We start from the raw sequence: 16,471 nt of genomic DNA, 5'->3' as shown, positions 1-16,471 counted from the left end.
CTAATGCAGGATGTTATTAATGTGGGAAAGTATGGGGAGGGGGAGGTAGTGGGGTATATGGGAATGCCTTATGTAACATTTATGTAATGTAAATCTTCTTTAAAAGTAAAAAAAAAGAGTTAATTATAAAGTATTTGAAGAAAAGAGATTTTTGGGGGTGGAATTAACAAGAAAAAACTTGAAATAAAATACTTAATATAAAAATATTTGAGGTTTCACTGATTTCTATGGTCAAATGCATTTAAAATTCTATTGGAAGATTAAATTGTACATAATTCTACTTTGAGTCTGATCTTCCAGGTCCACCCTAATTAAACATTGTCGCATTCTGAACAAACTACGTACCCATCTGTTTTGCTGCCACCTAGGAGATGTTTCTTTAACCATTGCTTCAGTCTTTTCTTTACGGACAATCCAGCATGTGACAGGTGTGGTGCTTTTGTGTGCCTCTGCTTTTAGGACACAGCAAATATGCAAAGTGCATTTCCCTCCATTGTCTATTCCTTAGCAGCTTACCCGGGCTTATTTGCTGACCGTGGAGGCTCTTCCCTCTTCCTCTCCGCTCTGGTCGCTCTGTCCTAGACCAACCCAGGACCTCTCGTTTCTGGTTTATTTTAACAACCTCCTAACCAGTCTCCCTAACTCTTGCCTGGCCCCCGCCCAGAGCTGCAGGACAAAGGCCAAACTCTGGAGCCAGGCTTTAAGGGCCCTCCTAAGCGGGCTCATCCCGCCCACCAGCCAGCTCCAGACCTGCCTAGTTCACTCCAGAATCCAAAAGGCACCTCACGTCCCTAGCCCACCCCACACGCTGGACCTCAGTGCCCACCTGCCTCCCTCGAGGCTGCCAGCAGCCCCCTGGGACCGGCTTCTGTCTTCCGGCCTCTGTGACCAGGGAACAAAGTGTAGACAGATGGTACACCCTCTGGGTCCAGCACCCAGGACGAGGCGTGGCTCACCCAGCACTTTACAGATGAGGAAACTGAGGCCAGAAGGGATCAGTATGCTGATGTCAGATGCTACCCAGCTGCCATGGCTCACCTCCTGATCGCTGGGCTGCTTGCACCATCACACCGTGCACTTTCACCGGACCCCTCTCCTGCGCCGAGTAAGCCAGAAAGTTTTCACCTAAGCAGCAGTCTGATCTTCTCCTTCCAGCTGCAAAATCCAGAAGACAAGGAAAGGGGTCCGTGCCTCTCTACCGTCTTCACTGCCTTCCCGAGGGCTTGCAGATGGTGAAAGGGTGGCTTAATTCTTAGGGAGAACACACAGCGTAGACATTAGCCAGCTAGAGGCCTGTGGTTGACCCTGTCTGCTTGGATTTCAAATGGCAGAAACCAAAAATGGCCAGGTGGGACAACGTGCTTCCGACTTCACTGCTCTGATTTGTTTTCTGGAAGGTGATCTCTGCAAAGGGGGAGGGGAGGAGCCCTGTGCTGTAGATGTGTGGAGAGATGAAACCTGCTGGTGGCCCACTGTTCTCCAGCTCGGCACCCCTCCCGTGACCTCGTCCGCAGGGTGCCCTTTAGCCATGCATTCCCGGCACACCAGGCGCCACCTTTGGCTTTTGCTGAAGGCGGCTTGTCACATGGGGTTTAGTCTCGCTTCATCTTCTGAAGCTCGGGATGTCTGCGGGGTTTACAGGTACATCGGGGGAGAAGGCAGGGCATGGCATCTGCCTCTTTCCTATGTGGGGGAAATTCAGGGCTTCTGCTGTCTGTCTGGGCACTGCTGAGGGCGTTGCCCTGGCCAGGGGCAGGCTGGCCCGCAGCTCCCCCCATGAGCCGGGGCAGGGAGAGTGGGCTCAGTCCCGGCAGCCTCACAGATGAGTGCAAGCCACACGCCAGGGTCCATGATGGGGGTTCCAGAGTTTTCAGACGTGACAGTCCTTGGGTTCCGCGGTCTGGCTGACAGCATTTAGGACACGGGGGCTTCAGCCAGCATGACTGTGGATAATAATGCACATTATTGAGGACTTACTGTGAGCCAGGCACGTCATTCCTCAGCTCCTCCAAGTAGCCTCCTGGTGCAGGTTTTGTGATTCTCAGTTAAGAAGGAGAACACAGACGCTCTGGGAATTGAAGCCACTTGCCAGAGGCACTCAGCACCCAAGTAGCAAAGCCAGCTTTGAGCCGAGGTCTGGTGGATTCCAGAGCTTTTGTTCCCAGCTAGGCCGCTGCGTGGCCTCCCGTCCGCCTTCGGAAGCATCTTGCCGAGGGGTACCTGCCCTGCCGTTAGGCCATGCCTCTGCGTGGCTTCTGTGGCATGTGGGCTGACTCCCGGGCAGCTTGCATCTGGAATGGACCCATGGCAGGCTCTGCCTTCCCCTCCTTTTGAATATGCTAGTTGCTTTTACTTTCTACACACACACATTTCTAAATACACAGTCTTAAAAATGAAAATGATGAAGCTAAGCATAAAGTACACTCTGGAGACCCACCACCAAACGGTGTCTATTCAGTTACATTTCTCTCTCTCTGTGAAAAGCAGCTGCGTGCAAACAGCACCCATTCCCACATCCACCCACTCACGGTTATGTCATCAGACCAGGAGGAGAGGCTGCTGTTTGGAGCCCGAATTTTCCTCTAGGAATCTGCCTGAGGTATTTGTACTTGGTGAACGCCACAGAACTACCCATTATTGTGAGCAGCATAGAAGATTCAACTATAAAATTGTACCATAATTTATCTTTCTAGCCTCTTATTCATGAACTTTTAAGTTGTTTCTAGTCCTTCATTATTTTAAGGGTCTTTAATGAACAACCTTCAACATGTATCTTTAGCATTTGTCCGTTTACCTCTTGAAATACCTTCCCTAGTACTGACGTGTGGAACCAAGCACAGGCTCTCTTTTAAAAGGACAGGATGATGCTGTTTTCAGCTTGGAGATGTGAACAGTTGGAATGAATGTCACTCTTGTCCTTTCAAAAAGAAACCGGACAGATTTCAGGTTCACAACTTTTCTTGAACCCATCAAAGTACTGAGGTCACAGAGCAAATATCCAATCAGAAATTTGGAGAGAAACAGGTGCTGGCAGAGAGAAACAGACCTAAGCGTTCGCTTTCCCATGCCTGTAGATGCCATTTAGAAGTTGTTAAAGAAATTGCTAAAGGCTGAGAACGGTGTAGCAGAGGGGGGAAGGCTTCGGGGCCACAGATGGAGGAAGACCCACACTTGCAGGCGTTTTTTTCCCTCCAGGATCCCCACCACGTGCCCACAGAGCAGATGGGAGAATCCAGACATGAAGGCGATGCTAGGACTCAAAGCAGTGAAGTGGGATCCTGGACTGGTCCTGAAACAGGAAAGGAAAGAATTGAAAGACTGGTGAAATTGACTGAAGTCTGAAGGTTAGATTATAGTAATGAAGCTACTTCCTTATTTCTGACAACTGTCCCAGGGTGATGGAAGCCTTTAACATCGGGGATACTAGGTGAGGGACATGGAGGAACTCTCTGTACTAGCTTAGAAATGTATCTGTAGAACTAAAATTATTCCAAAATAAAAAGTTTATTTTTTACAAGAAGATCTTTTTATTGGAAAAAAATCCTGTATAAAAAATTAGTTAATGAAGAATTTTCACCTAAGGGAAAAAAGCCAGTTGGACCTAATCTGATACCTTTCTTAGTCACCTGCAATTGAACTTTAACCTCCAAGTTCCTTGTATGTGGAGTTTGGGAGCCGGAAGTAAACCACAAGGGCTCCCCATCTTCATTTGTCCTTTGCAATACTTCCTGCTAATTGTGGTACAGAGTCCCAGATGATTCTCAAATCCCGTGCTGGACCATCCAGCCTGCCTGATGGCACTATTTACTACCTGAGTCTTGGCTTGGGCAAGTTCATTAACTTCTCCTTGTCTCTAAAATGAGAATGACAATAAAGTTGCATAAGGATGACATGAATTAGTACAAGAAATCTGCTTTAGTGATATCTGGCTCAATAATATCTTGGTAAACACATTAGCTTTCCTTAGAGAATAGCAGCAACTGGTTTAGGTCTTGCACCTGCTATAGGTGGGCTGTCCACATCTTCTTCCTTCTGGCCAGTGTAGGGGGTTGCCCAGGGTACCTGGAACCTTGCTTTGGGTTTGGGTGTCATTTTCGATGCTATTAGCAGGATGCTAATTTCCACTCATGTTTAATTGGCCAAAGCAAATCCAGGGGCAAGCTGATGTTCTTGGGAGCAGGACATAGACTCCTGTTACTGGGAGGCAGAGCATGACTGGAAGCAATGACACAACTGACCAAAACTCCTGTTATTAACATAGTGGTGTGATTAGGCTTATTTTGTACTCAGAGGACATGGGGATTCTCTTTTCACTTTCCTTTCAAAAGGGCCCCTTTCCCTTAAGTCTTATTAGTAGGACTTGCAATTTATATAAAACGACTTCCTCTTCAGCAGGAATTTTCTCCATCTAGTCATTAGGGAAGCCAGGCAATATTTTAACAAGACAGCTTCTCAGAAATGATTTCTCAAAGAACATGTCTCACTGAGACAAAACGTTAGAAAATATCATCCACACCAAACTGTAAAATAGTTTCCTGACAAGGTGAGAGGTCAGTAGCTTCAGAAGTAAAGAAAACAGAATAGATTCCAGGGTGCTACTTTACCCAACAATTGTTTCCTTGAGACCCATTTGCCCAATTAAAGACAAATCAAAGGCTTGGAAGCTTCTGGCCCCTTTCTCTCAAAGAGGATAGTGCATTCTCTCAATTTCTAAGTCTAGGTCACATCCCTAATGAACCTCCATCGGCACGAAGCCCAGATCACCAGACATTCACTCACATTGTGTTCGGGTTTAAGGAGCAAGAGCCCACTGGGGAATGGAGAGGAACCCAGCGGGATCTAAGGTTGGCAAGATTCCTGGCCAAGACCAAAAGCCTCAGAGGAGATTTCGGGAGAAACAATTTAAGTGCAAATTTAAGGCAACAAATGATTAAACATTGGTTCCTCCATGTATAAAATATGTCATCAGAGGATTTTGTGTCTTTTTCACCAACAACGAGCGCAATAATAATTTCTGATTTTTCAAGTTAGCCATTATGAGCATCTGAAGTATTGATTTTTCTGGAAGCATGATGGGGGAGAAGTCATTCGGTGATACTCACATCTGGCCTAGAGCTCTAGGAGGAGCTGGCACCTGTTTTGTAGTGGTTATCAATTTGACCTCTACCGAATACACCAGATTTCAGGGGGGGCTCGTTATGGAGTCACGCGATGGCCCTGGCACTGCGTCTATCTGATAATTAACCGTCTTAGCCTGCGAAGAAGCTGAGTGCTCCACAAAATGGACTGACCCAAAAATCTACTTAGCTGAGACTGCATGTGTCCAATGGAATTTCATATTCACTGCTTCCATTTAAATGCTGGGAAGATGTTCGGACCATTACCAAATTAGACTGACACATACTTATACATATGTGTGTGTGTGTGTGTATATATGTTATATTTATATAAGCTTCTCATCCCTCCTCTAGTTGCCAGGTGTCATTTTGGTGGAAGTCTCCATCTGTCTGTCTGCTTCCCACACAGAAGGTGATGGAGAATTAGGGCTCATGCTAGACAGTCACCGTCTCTGGAGATCTCTGAGTAAGGCTGCCAAGACCCCCAGGAGTCTGAGACCTCAGTGAAGTCAGGTCATCAAAATTAGGTAACTTAAAGGTGCAGGGCTGTACTAAGTTACAAGGACTTTGCTTCCACAGACATTAACTTTTAAATCACTACAATCCTTTGAAACAGACATCATTTGCCCTTTAATGAAACTCAGAAAGGTAAATTTGAGTCCATATATGATTCTTCCTGAATGTTCCATACTATGAAAAACTATATAATATGCATATATTCATGTGTATGTCCATACAAATATACAAGTTTTGCACAGCCAAAGTAAAAAAAAAAAATCAGACAGTTCCCAAAAACTCGCAGAAATTTTGCTGATTAAAGCTGGCATGACATTTTTTATTTTTTATCTAACAGTACCAATAGCTGAGAAATAATGTTTCTTCATACAGAACTCAATGCATATTTACTGTCTGGCCCTATTTGATGAAGTTCTTATTAGGAGTAAATTATTTTCATTTTGTTGTTAAAGGAAGTTTACTAAAGACTCTCAGAGAACAGAGGATATTTGTCCCTTTCTTGTGCTTGGCAGGCACAACAGGTTAAATCCCAACTGGTCAAATCCAACTCATACCCATACTTCCACAGCTGAACGTAGCTGGAAGGCTGTGCAAACCTGCCACCTGAGCACAACCAGCAGTCTTGGGGTCACTCAAGGGAGACGTCCTTGGGCCAGGCAGGTCTCTGCACCTCTCTGGCCCAATGGTTCTCACTGGACTGATCACAAAGCCTGGTGCTGCAGTCCAGCAATAGGAGTGTTTCCAAGCCCACCAGGTGCTCCCACTCAAGTCTGGGATTCACTGCTGGTCCTTACCTCTCCTACTCGCCCTCCCCACTCCCAAGGATGATGCCAACACCTCTTTTCCCTCCCTGAAAGTCTGAGCCTTCCTCCTCCACCCTCAATTGCAGCCGAAGTAAGGAAGAGGACATTCCATGAGGTGGACAGAAGAGGATGTCCACACACTGGGTCCACCTGGACCCGGAAGCTCTGCTTTCCCTACTGGTACTCTTAGGGAGCAGCCTGCGCACTCATCCAAGCCCATCCCTCCACTCCCATGCTCAAGTCCTCTCTTCCTAAATGCCCAGGAAACAGCTCCAGCAATTCATCCACTTTTCTCATCATCCTTGCAATGTTAACTCTACCAGCAGCACGATTCCTATCTAAAAGCAGGAAAGAGATAATATTCCAAACTCTCAATCTTACGTCCACTTTTTCCATTCTCTTTTCCATTCATTTCCTTCAGAGCTGTCTATACTTGCTGTATCAAGTTCCAGGGCAGTCTCTGGTGAGCCTAATTCAATCAAGCTTTGCTTCCTACCACTCACCAGACCAGTTCTCATGAAGGACTCAAACCCCCTCCTCAATGCTTAATCCCACGGTCTGTTTTCAGTTATTTTATACATTTCTCTCCAGTACTGGCTCAGCTGACCCCACCCACCTTTCTCCACTTGGTTTCTGGGACACCAGAATTTCGTTGTCCTCCTCTTTCCTCATTGTCACTCCTTCTCAGTCTCCTTTGCACATGATTCCTCATTGCCCCAGCCTCAAAATGTGGGTGTGCCCAGGACTAGGGTCTGCTCACTTCTCTATTTCTCTTCCATCCCCAAGATGATGGTTCTCAACCTTGGCTTCTCATCGGAATCACATGGGGAGCTTTGGAAACCCACAATATGCCGCAGATCAATTAAATCAGAACCTTTGGTTGTGACAGAGGCTTAAAAATGGGTTTGTCTCAAAGCTTCCTAGGAGATTGCTGTATTGAGTCAAGTTTGAGAGCTACCTTCCCAAGGAATTTCATTGAGTTTACTGGCCTATATGTTAACAACCTCAAATTTATAGCCCTGGGGAGGCCCTCTTCCTTACAATCCAGACTCTTGTTCGGCATCTGCAAAATGTTTAAGAGGCAACTCAAGCTTAAAATGTCCCAACTTGACTTTTAACCCTATTGCCCTAAAATTCAGCCAGACTTGTTCATCTTACAAAATAGAAACTCCTTCCTTCCAGGTTCTCAAATACCTTGGGGTGTCCTTGACTCCATTCTTTCTTTCACATCCCAAATCTGATTGAAACCATACTGGAATCTGACCACTTCTCACCATTTCTACTGCTCCTTGGGCCAGTCATTGTCCTCTTGTGGTGGGATTTTGACAGCAGCCTCTGTTGCCCATCCTCTATCTTCTCATCACATCCAGAATGATCCCTTCAAAACACAAGTTGGTTCTTGTCCCTCCTCTGCTCAAACCCTCCGGTGGCTTCTCACTTAGTGATTTTACTAAGGATGATATTTCAAGAGCACCATTTTCCTTTGAAGGAATTTTCTTAGTCATTTTAGTTTCTATAGGTCATTTCATGCCATTGTTGGTCAGAGATCATCAAGACCAATTGTGAATTTGTTCCCAGCTGACAAAAAATTTTCCTCTTTGCTAAAGGGGAAATAAAACATTTTTAGATAGTTCCAGATCAGCATTTTTAAAATTTACCTGACCATGAAACATTTTCAAATTATAATATATTGATGGAACACCAAGAAGAGCTCATGAAATATAAATGTGTGCTTAGATTGTAGTGGACAGCTCTGGAAAAGGTTTCAAAGGTGAATTAATTTCTTAAGCAAATGATTAAAATTAGATTCCTATGTATTTTACAGAACAAAAAACTGCTCATGCATAAATTATTGAGAACAAAATATATCAGTATAAAATAATTTTTTTCATTGTGCATTTTTGTTATAAAAGAGAACACACTCCAAAAACAGTGTTGTATTTAACAGTGACTTTGAGGGTCAATTCTAAAACACAGAGCTGCTTAAAATTGGGAATGATGTTACTGAGTTCCATCCGATACCAGGTACAGAATCAAATCTACTTCTACACTTTGTTTTCATTTGGATGAAATATGAACATGCTGCATCTCCACACATGTAGCAAAGGGGCAAAGAATATAAACTACACTTTCCACCACATTTAAGAAAAATTAGATTAGGTTATTCCAGAAAGCATTCATCATGAATACTGCTTATTCGTTGCTCTGCTCTTGATATTTTAGAAACTGAATATTATGTGTCTCTTCGCTTATAAATTTTCACTTAAGAAGGTCCAGACACTGTTTGAGAACCTCAAGAATTTGTGTTGTCGTTGTTGCTGTTGTTTTAACAAAGCTGCATCCCTCCAGTCACAGGTCTATGGGGACCCAATTTGTACCATATAAATATTTAAGACACCATAAATGTCGAATAATGCCACAAATATATGTTGGAACATCCAGATAAAATATACCACACAGATCAGCAGTGAATTGGTAGGCAACAACTCGAAGGTTAGCTGGGAAAACACACTGTGCAGCTCAACTTTTGCACAGTCAGGAGTTGAGAATGGGAGGGTAGGAGCCAGGACTCCTGGGTCCACATCTTGTTTCTGCCACTTCCTGGTCACGTGGCAGGGCAAGTTCTTTATTATCTCTGTAATTCAGCTGTTAGATCTGCAAAATGGGGACAAAAGTACTCCATAAGGATTAAAGATCACACAGGAGAAACATTAGACGAGCACCTGCACATAGCCCTGCGTGAGCAAGAGCAATCAGGGACGTGGGCTGCCATTTTTAAAGGATAAATTACCATGTAGTAATAGGAATAACTATGTTTGGTGTCTTTTTACAAATGTTTGTAAAAAGCATTTTAAAAAGTCAAGGTTGGTGGGGACCTCATATTTTTTGAATGGAATATTAAAAATAAATATTTTTTAAAAAAAATAAATAAATAGAAATGTGTGCAGTTTAGCATGGAAATAAATGGCTCAGAAAGAACTCAATGAAAGGAGACCGTGGATTCTTCTTCCTCATCGGGTAAGTGTTAGGGTCGATGTGCATACTCTTTGTCAAGTTTTTAATAACAGCTTTGCAAGGGTCTTTTTGCTAAATAGAGCATTGTTTGGAATTGTATAAATACTATGAATTTGTACAATAAACTTGTCAATAGCATTTGCTCTGATCCCCTGGAAAAAAAAAAAAAAGTCAAGGTTGAAAGTATAATTCCCCCACTACCCCAAATCAGCACTCTTCATTGTGTTCCACTGATCATGTTTGGGGAAAAATTTTCCTGAAACAATTGATACAGTCAGACATTTTCCTCTACCCCTGGATGTCATACCTCTCCATTGGAAACTTGCATGACTACAGTGATGGTAATAACAAGTACCGTGTCCTGAACATCACTGGGGCTAAGCACTCTGCTGGTGGGCTGATGGGCTTTATTTCTAATTGTGGAACAGTCCTGCAAAGCAACCCTTATATCCCCATTTTGCAGGTGAGGAAAGTGAGCAGCAGAGAGAATCACTGGATTCATCTTGCCATCTGGCAGGTGGTGGGGGTGGCAGGTGCCACGCCTGTTCCAATCCCTCTCCTTACCCCCTGCCTTGTCATCTTAGGCATATTTAAAGAACTGGCAACAACTCAGGTACAAGGCAGGCTGAGAAGGAGGATGGAAAGAAGGGAATGTGGGATGACATGTTTGTTACAGTTGGGGTAGAGGTGGTTGGGAGGTTAGAAGCAGCCCTAGCCTCCTGCTTGATGTTAGCCATGGTGGAGAACAAGATGGCGGCCCTTGCCAGATCTGGTGAAGGAACAGCACCACCCACAGGCCAGAAGAGGGTGAAAGACTCCCAGATGGAGGCTGCGTGCTCAAAGTCTCACCAAGGAAAAGCCCTGGGGCCTGGGGCGACCCCAAGTCCTCTGAAAGATCCTTCATCCTCATTTGTTACTCCTGACTCAATTACTGTTATTTTCTTGCATCCAGGAAACCCCAGAGAATGTGAAACTGGCCTTTCTCCCCTCTGCCCCTCCAGCCCTCAGCTAAAAACATTACACATCAAATTTTAAAGCTGCCTGTGTCTCCTTCCCACTCCCCACACAGCACCCACGTGTGCACGAAAAAAGAAAAACCAAGCCGACTCCCAGTGACTCAAGCTCCTTAATCACCTCTTGCTCTCCTGGAGGCTGTGCCTTCTCTCCATCCTACTCTCCCTGCCCACCTGCAGGTGTCTTCCTTGGGGCAAACAAGCAAAAACCAGCCAGAGGTGTTGCCTCCTTGGAGAAATTGGATGAGTGAAAAAGCAATTCACGCCTGAAATGAATGCCTCCAGGTCTGCTTTGAATTTGCGTTTTTTTTCTCCTAGCTATATTGAGACCTCAAACAGTAAAATAAAACTGCCCATAATCTAAATTCCTAGAGATAACTGCAATGGACCCTTAGACTGGAATAGATCATCCTATAAATAATTCCCTAATCATCTTTACTTTCAACACAATACCATGAGCATTTTTCTATTTTAATACTTATACTACATTATTTCAAATGACTTTGTAGAATTTCATCAAAATAGTCATACTATTATTTTATAATTTATTTAACCTCTTTCTCAGTAAAGGGCATGGAAGTTGTTTCCCTGGCTTTTTATTATCAATGATAATGCAGTGACATCTTTTAAAATAAATTTTTGTACATATATTATATGTCTTTAATTATTTCTCAGGTTCTACTCTGAGAAGTTGAATTTCTGAGTTAAAGGTATTGGCGTTTTAAAAGTTTTCATTTGTATTCTACACACCACCCATTGAAAGACTCCTTAAACGTTCTTCTCCCTATGCCAACAGTCTTATCTTAGATTTTTCTTTTTACTCTTAGCAAAAGAGTAGTTTAAAAATACCATTTTCATTCCTATTTTTAAATGAGTAGTACTGAGGATTATTTTTCTATGTATAATAGGTATTTGCATTCCTCCTTGCTGAATTATTAGTAATATTCTTTTGGCCAACTATGTATCCATTTATTTTTTAATGTCCTTGATACATTAGTGGTCATTATGGAAGATCCAAACAATATGATATGTAAAGAATACAAGGTTATTCTTCCTTTGTTTTCTGCCCTCATGCATCCCACAAAGCAACTGCTCTTGAAAATTTAGGGCATGTTCTTTCACAGGGATTTCCAGTGATTAGAGGCCTGGATTGAAGCATAAAAACATTTGAAATTCAGACACATATCAACAAACTGCACTCCAGACATGCTGCACCAACTTAGAGGATCACACATGGAAAAGGACACTTCCTCAAACTCTCACCAGCACCAGATAGATTCAACTTTAATTTTCCATTGCCGACCTGAGAGGTCAAATTTGTTGTTTTTATCTGCAGGTCCCTGACTCCTTCTGAAGTGAATATTTTCATATTTCTGACCGGAGATATTTCTTCTCTAAATACCCAGTCCTTAACCTGTACCCTTCTAAGGTATGAGCAGACAAAATCGAGACGAGGATGCAAATGGGCAGAATCACTTTTAATGGGAAAAAAATCTGGAAATAAATAATAGAAGTGGATATCAGTCCCTCTGAGATCTGCCCTGGGCAGACCACTTTCTTATTTGAGTAAGAGGTGTGTGTGTCTCAGCCCCTGACAGCCTCCATGTCTCCTGTACCTCCGTTATCATTTTTATTTTATTTTTTATCTTTTATTATCTTTTTTTAAAAGATACATAGATCACACAAAATGATACATTAAACAATATAAGAGGTGGGGGTGGAGCCAAGATGGCGGCCAAGTGAGGCGCTCCTGGGGTCAGCTCCTGAAACAGGGTGGGTGGTGGCCACCCAGAGCTAAAGCACCTAAAGCACCCTTGGAGGACCCAGGAGACCAGAGGAGTATCCTGCAACATCCTTGACGGTGTGGAAGGAGGAGACTACCCATCTGCACGGGGGAATCGTGAGTACAGCCCTCCACACTGCAGAGGTCGGTGTCCGTGGCGTGCAAGCTGCCTCGGGAGCTATTCTGTGGTTGGAGCTGACGTTCCATCTCCCCCAATAAATATGGGAGGAAAACATGGTGTGGCGCCGACTTCAGCTGCTGACTAGCGGATCCGGCGGGCTGAGGTAGACTCCTAGGAACAGCTAAACTTCGAGCCTGTCAGGTCAGAGGGAAGCCGGTGGCCGCCATTTTGACTCCGCCCCAGGCACGAGGGGAAGCGGCGCTGACTGAAAATCACAGTGCTTGTAAGGACTGGCTTTCCTCCACCCAGGTTGGGTTGCAGGTCTAGCCTAAACCCCAGTCCCATGTCCAGCAGGGAAGAAGCTGGGGGTACCTGCACCACCTCTCTGGGAAGCTGCAAGCCACGCTGTGGAGGCTGGTGCCCATCCTACTCTAGGCGCACAAGCCACCTCAGGAGCTGTTCCGTGGCTGAAGTTAAAAGATCCATTCCCCATAAATGGTGGAGGAAGAAACAGATGTCCACTGACCTCAGCTACTGATTAGTGGACTGGGCTGCCTAAAGTATAATCCTAGAGCCAGCTGGGGTCTGAGCGTGTTGAAGCGGGAAAGTCCAGTAGCCGCCATCTTGACTCCGGTCCCGGCATGAGGGAGAGCCGGGCTGACTGAAATCCAGTGAAGCTGGGGGAGCGCTTCTTTCCAACATCAGACTGCAGCCCTAGCCTAGGCTCCAGCCCCACCTCCAGCAGAGAGGTAACTGGCAGGACCTACACCCGACTCTCCAGGGAAGTGTGTGCTCTCCGCTGGCACAGGCTGAATAGTTGGACACCTGGGGCTGCATCCCTGTACCCCAAGAGAATAGGAGAGGAGCTGGGTATTCCCAGACTCTCCGGGCAATGGCAGGAGTTTTCGGCTCACACAGATTTGTTGAGTGCCTTTGAGCCCATCTCCACCTCTGTCAGCCCACAGGATAGAGGGGGCTGGTGTTGCCTCAACCTCTCAGGGCAACAGTTTTGGGCTGCACAAGTCTGACTGTTGGGCACCTGTGGCTCCACCTCTATCCCCAATAGGACAAGAGATGGACTGGGTTTGCCCAGCCAAAGGGTAACTGCAGATGCTTTTGACCCACACAGCCTGGTCTAGTGGGTACTTGTAGATGCACCCTCACCCCCCAATAGGAAAGAAGGGGGCTGATCTTTCCACACCCTTTTTGGGCAACAGCAGACCTTCAGCTTGCATGGACTGGACTATTGGATGCCTATGAATCCACCTCCACCCTCAATAGGATAGGAGGGTTTTGGTGTCTCCACAGCCTCTCTGGACAACAGTGGGTACTTTCAGCCAACAGGGACTGAACTGTTGGGTGCCTGTGGATTCAACCCCATGCCTTAAGAGGATAGAAGGGGACTGGTGTTTCCTCAACCTCTCCAGACAATGGCAGGTATTCTTGGCCTAAAGGGACTGAACTGTTGAGCACCCATAGAACCACCTCTACCACCCAATAGGACAGGAGAGAGCTGGTGCTTCCTTAGCCTCTCCAGGCAATGGTGGGTACTTTCAGTCTACAGGACTGAACTGTTGAGCATTTTGTGGTTCTGTTCCCACCCCTAAAGTACAGAAGGGACAATATTCCTTAAGCCTCTCAGGGCAACTGAAGGCATATTTGGCCCACAGAGATTAGATTGTTGGGCATTCCAGAGGGTCCATTCCCACTCCCAGTAGGGAGAGGGTCTGGTGATACATCGGTTTACCTGAGCAACTGTGGTCATTTTGGAGCCACATAGCATAGATTGCTGACCAAAACTATAGCTCCATCCCAACCTAAGGTAGGGTAGGAAGGGGTGTAAAGCTTCACCAGTGTCTCTGGTGACTACAGACAGTCTTGTGCCCAACTGGGATTATTATACATGGCTACAGCTCTGTCCCTATTCCTAACAGAGGAGAAAGGTGGGAGAAACTTCATCACTTCCTGGGGCACCGTGGGCAGCTTCAGCCTCAATAGCTTACAGCACCAACTATATCCTTGGCTTCTGCTACACAATGAACAAGGGAGAAAAGATAAGAAATCCCTAAACTAAAAGGAGAAGCTGCACCCAGAATAAATACATCTACAAACCAGATGTGGGAACACCAACAAAAAATTTCAATCCATACCAAGAAACAGGAAGAGATGGCCCAATTAAAGGAACAAGATAAGCCTGCAGATGACATAAAGGAGTCGAGACAACTAATCTTAGATATTCAAACAAATCTCCTTAATAAATTCAATGAGATGGCTAAAGAGATTAAGGATATTAAGAAGACATTGGATGAACACATAGAAGAATTTGAAAGCATACATAGAAAAATAGCAGACCTTATGTGAATGAAAGATGCAATAAATAAAATTAAAAATACACTGGAGGCATATAACAGCTGATTTGAGGAAGCAGAAGGAAGGATCGGTGAGCTCAAAGACAGGGCCTCCGAAAGTAAACAAATAAAAGAACAGATGAAGAAAAGAATGGAAAAAATTGAACAGGGTCTCAAGGAACTAAATCACAGCAAGAGATGTACAAATGTATGTGTCATGGGTATCCCAGAAGGAGAAGAGAAGGGAAAAGGGGCAGAAAGAATATTTGAAGAAATAATGGTGGAAAATTTCCCAACCCTATTGAAGGACATAGATGTCCATGTCTAAGAAGCACAATGTACTCTCATCCAAATAAATCCAAATAGACCAACTCCGAGACACATACTAACCAGAATGTCAAATGCCAGAGACAAAGAGAGAATTCTGAGGGCAGCAAGAGAAAAGTGATGCATAACATATAAGAGATACCCAATAAGATCAAATGCTGATTTCTCATCAGAAACCATGGAGGCAAGAAGGCAGGTTATAATATATTTAAGATACTGCAGGAGAAAAACTGCCAGCCAAGGATTTTATACCCAGCAAGATTATCTTTTAAAAATGAGGGTGAGGTTAGAATATTTACAGATAAAAAGAAACAGAGTTTATAACAAAAAGACCAGCTTTGCATGAAATACTAAAGGGAGTGTTACAACCTGAAAAGAAAAGACAGGAGAGAGAGGCCTGGAAGAAAGTCTATAAATGACAACTATATCAGCAACAGTAACTAAAAATGTCAAATTTGAAATGACAGACAAAATGCAAAGATCAAAATGGATGAAATAAGAACTGCCTTTACAGTAATAACATTGAATGTTAATGAATTAAACTCCCCAATCAAAAGACACAGACTGGCAGAATGGACAAGAAAATATAAGCCATCTATATATTGTCTGCAAGAGACTCACCTTAGACCCAAGGATACCAATAAATTGAAAGCAAAAGGTGCAAAAAGATATTCCACACACGCAGTAATCAAAAAAAACCTGGGGTAGCTATACTTATATCAGATGACATAGCCTTTAAATGCAAAATTGTTATTAGAGACAAGGAAGGACATTACGTATTAATAAAAGGGATGATTCACCAGGAAGAAATAACAATCATAAATATACATGCACCTAACCAGGATGCTCCAAGATACATGAGGCAAACACTGGCAAAACTGAAGGGGGAAATAGACATCTCTACAATAATAGTTGGAGATTTCAATACACCACTCTCACCATTGGATAGAACATCTGGGCAGAAGATCAGTAAAGAAACAGAGAGCTTGAATAATATGATAAATGGACTAAACCTAATAAACATGTACAGAACTTTGCACCACAAAACAGCAGGATATACATTCTTTTCAAGAGCTCATGGATCTTTCTCCAGGATAGAACATATATTGGGACACAAAGCAGATCTCAATAAATTCAACAAAATTGAAATTATACAAAGCACTTTCTCTGATCATAATGGAGTAAAGCTAGAAATCAACAAGTGGCAAATAAAGGAAAAATTCACATATATATGGAGAGTAAACAACACACTCTTAAATAATCAGTGGGTCAAAGAAGAAATTTCAAGAGAAATCAATAAATATCTCGAGATGAATGACAATGAGAATACAACATATCAGAACCTATGGGATGCTGCGAAGGCAGTGTTGAGAGGAAAATTTATAGCCCTCAATGCTTACATTTAAAAAGAAGAAAGAGCTAAAATCA

This window comes from Dasypus novemcinctus, chromosome 24 (genome assembly GCF_030445035.2).
Source record: "Dasypus novemcinctus isolate mDasNov1 chromosome 24, mDasNov1.1.hap2, whole genome shotgun sequence".
NCBI lineage: Eukaryota > Metazoa > Chordata > Mammalia > Cingulata > Dasypodidae > Dasypus > Dasypus novemcinctus.
This window is presented reverse-complemented; position numbering follows the sequence as displayed.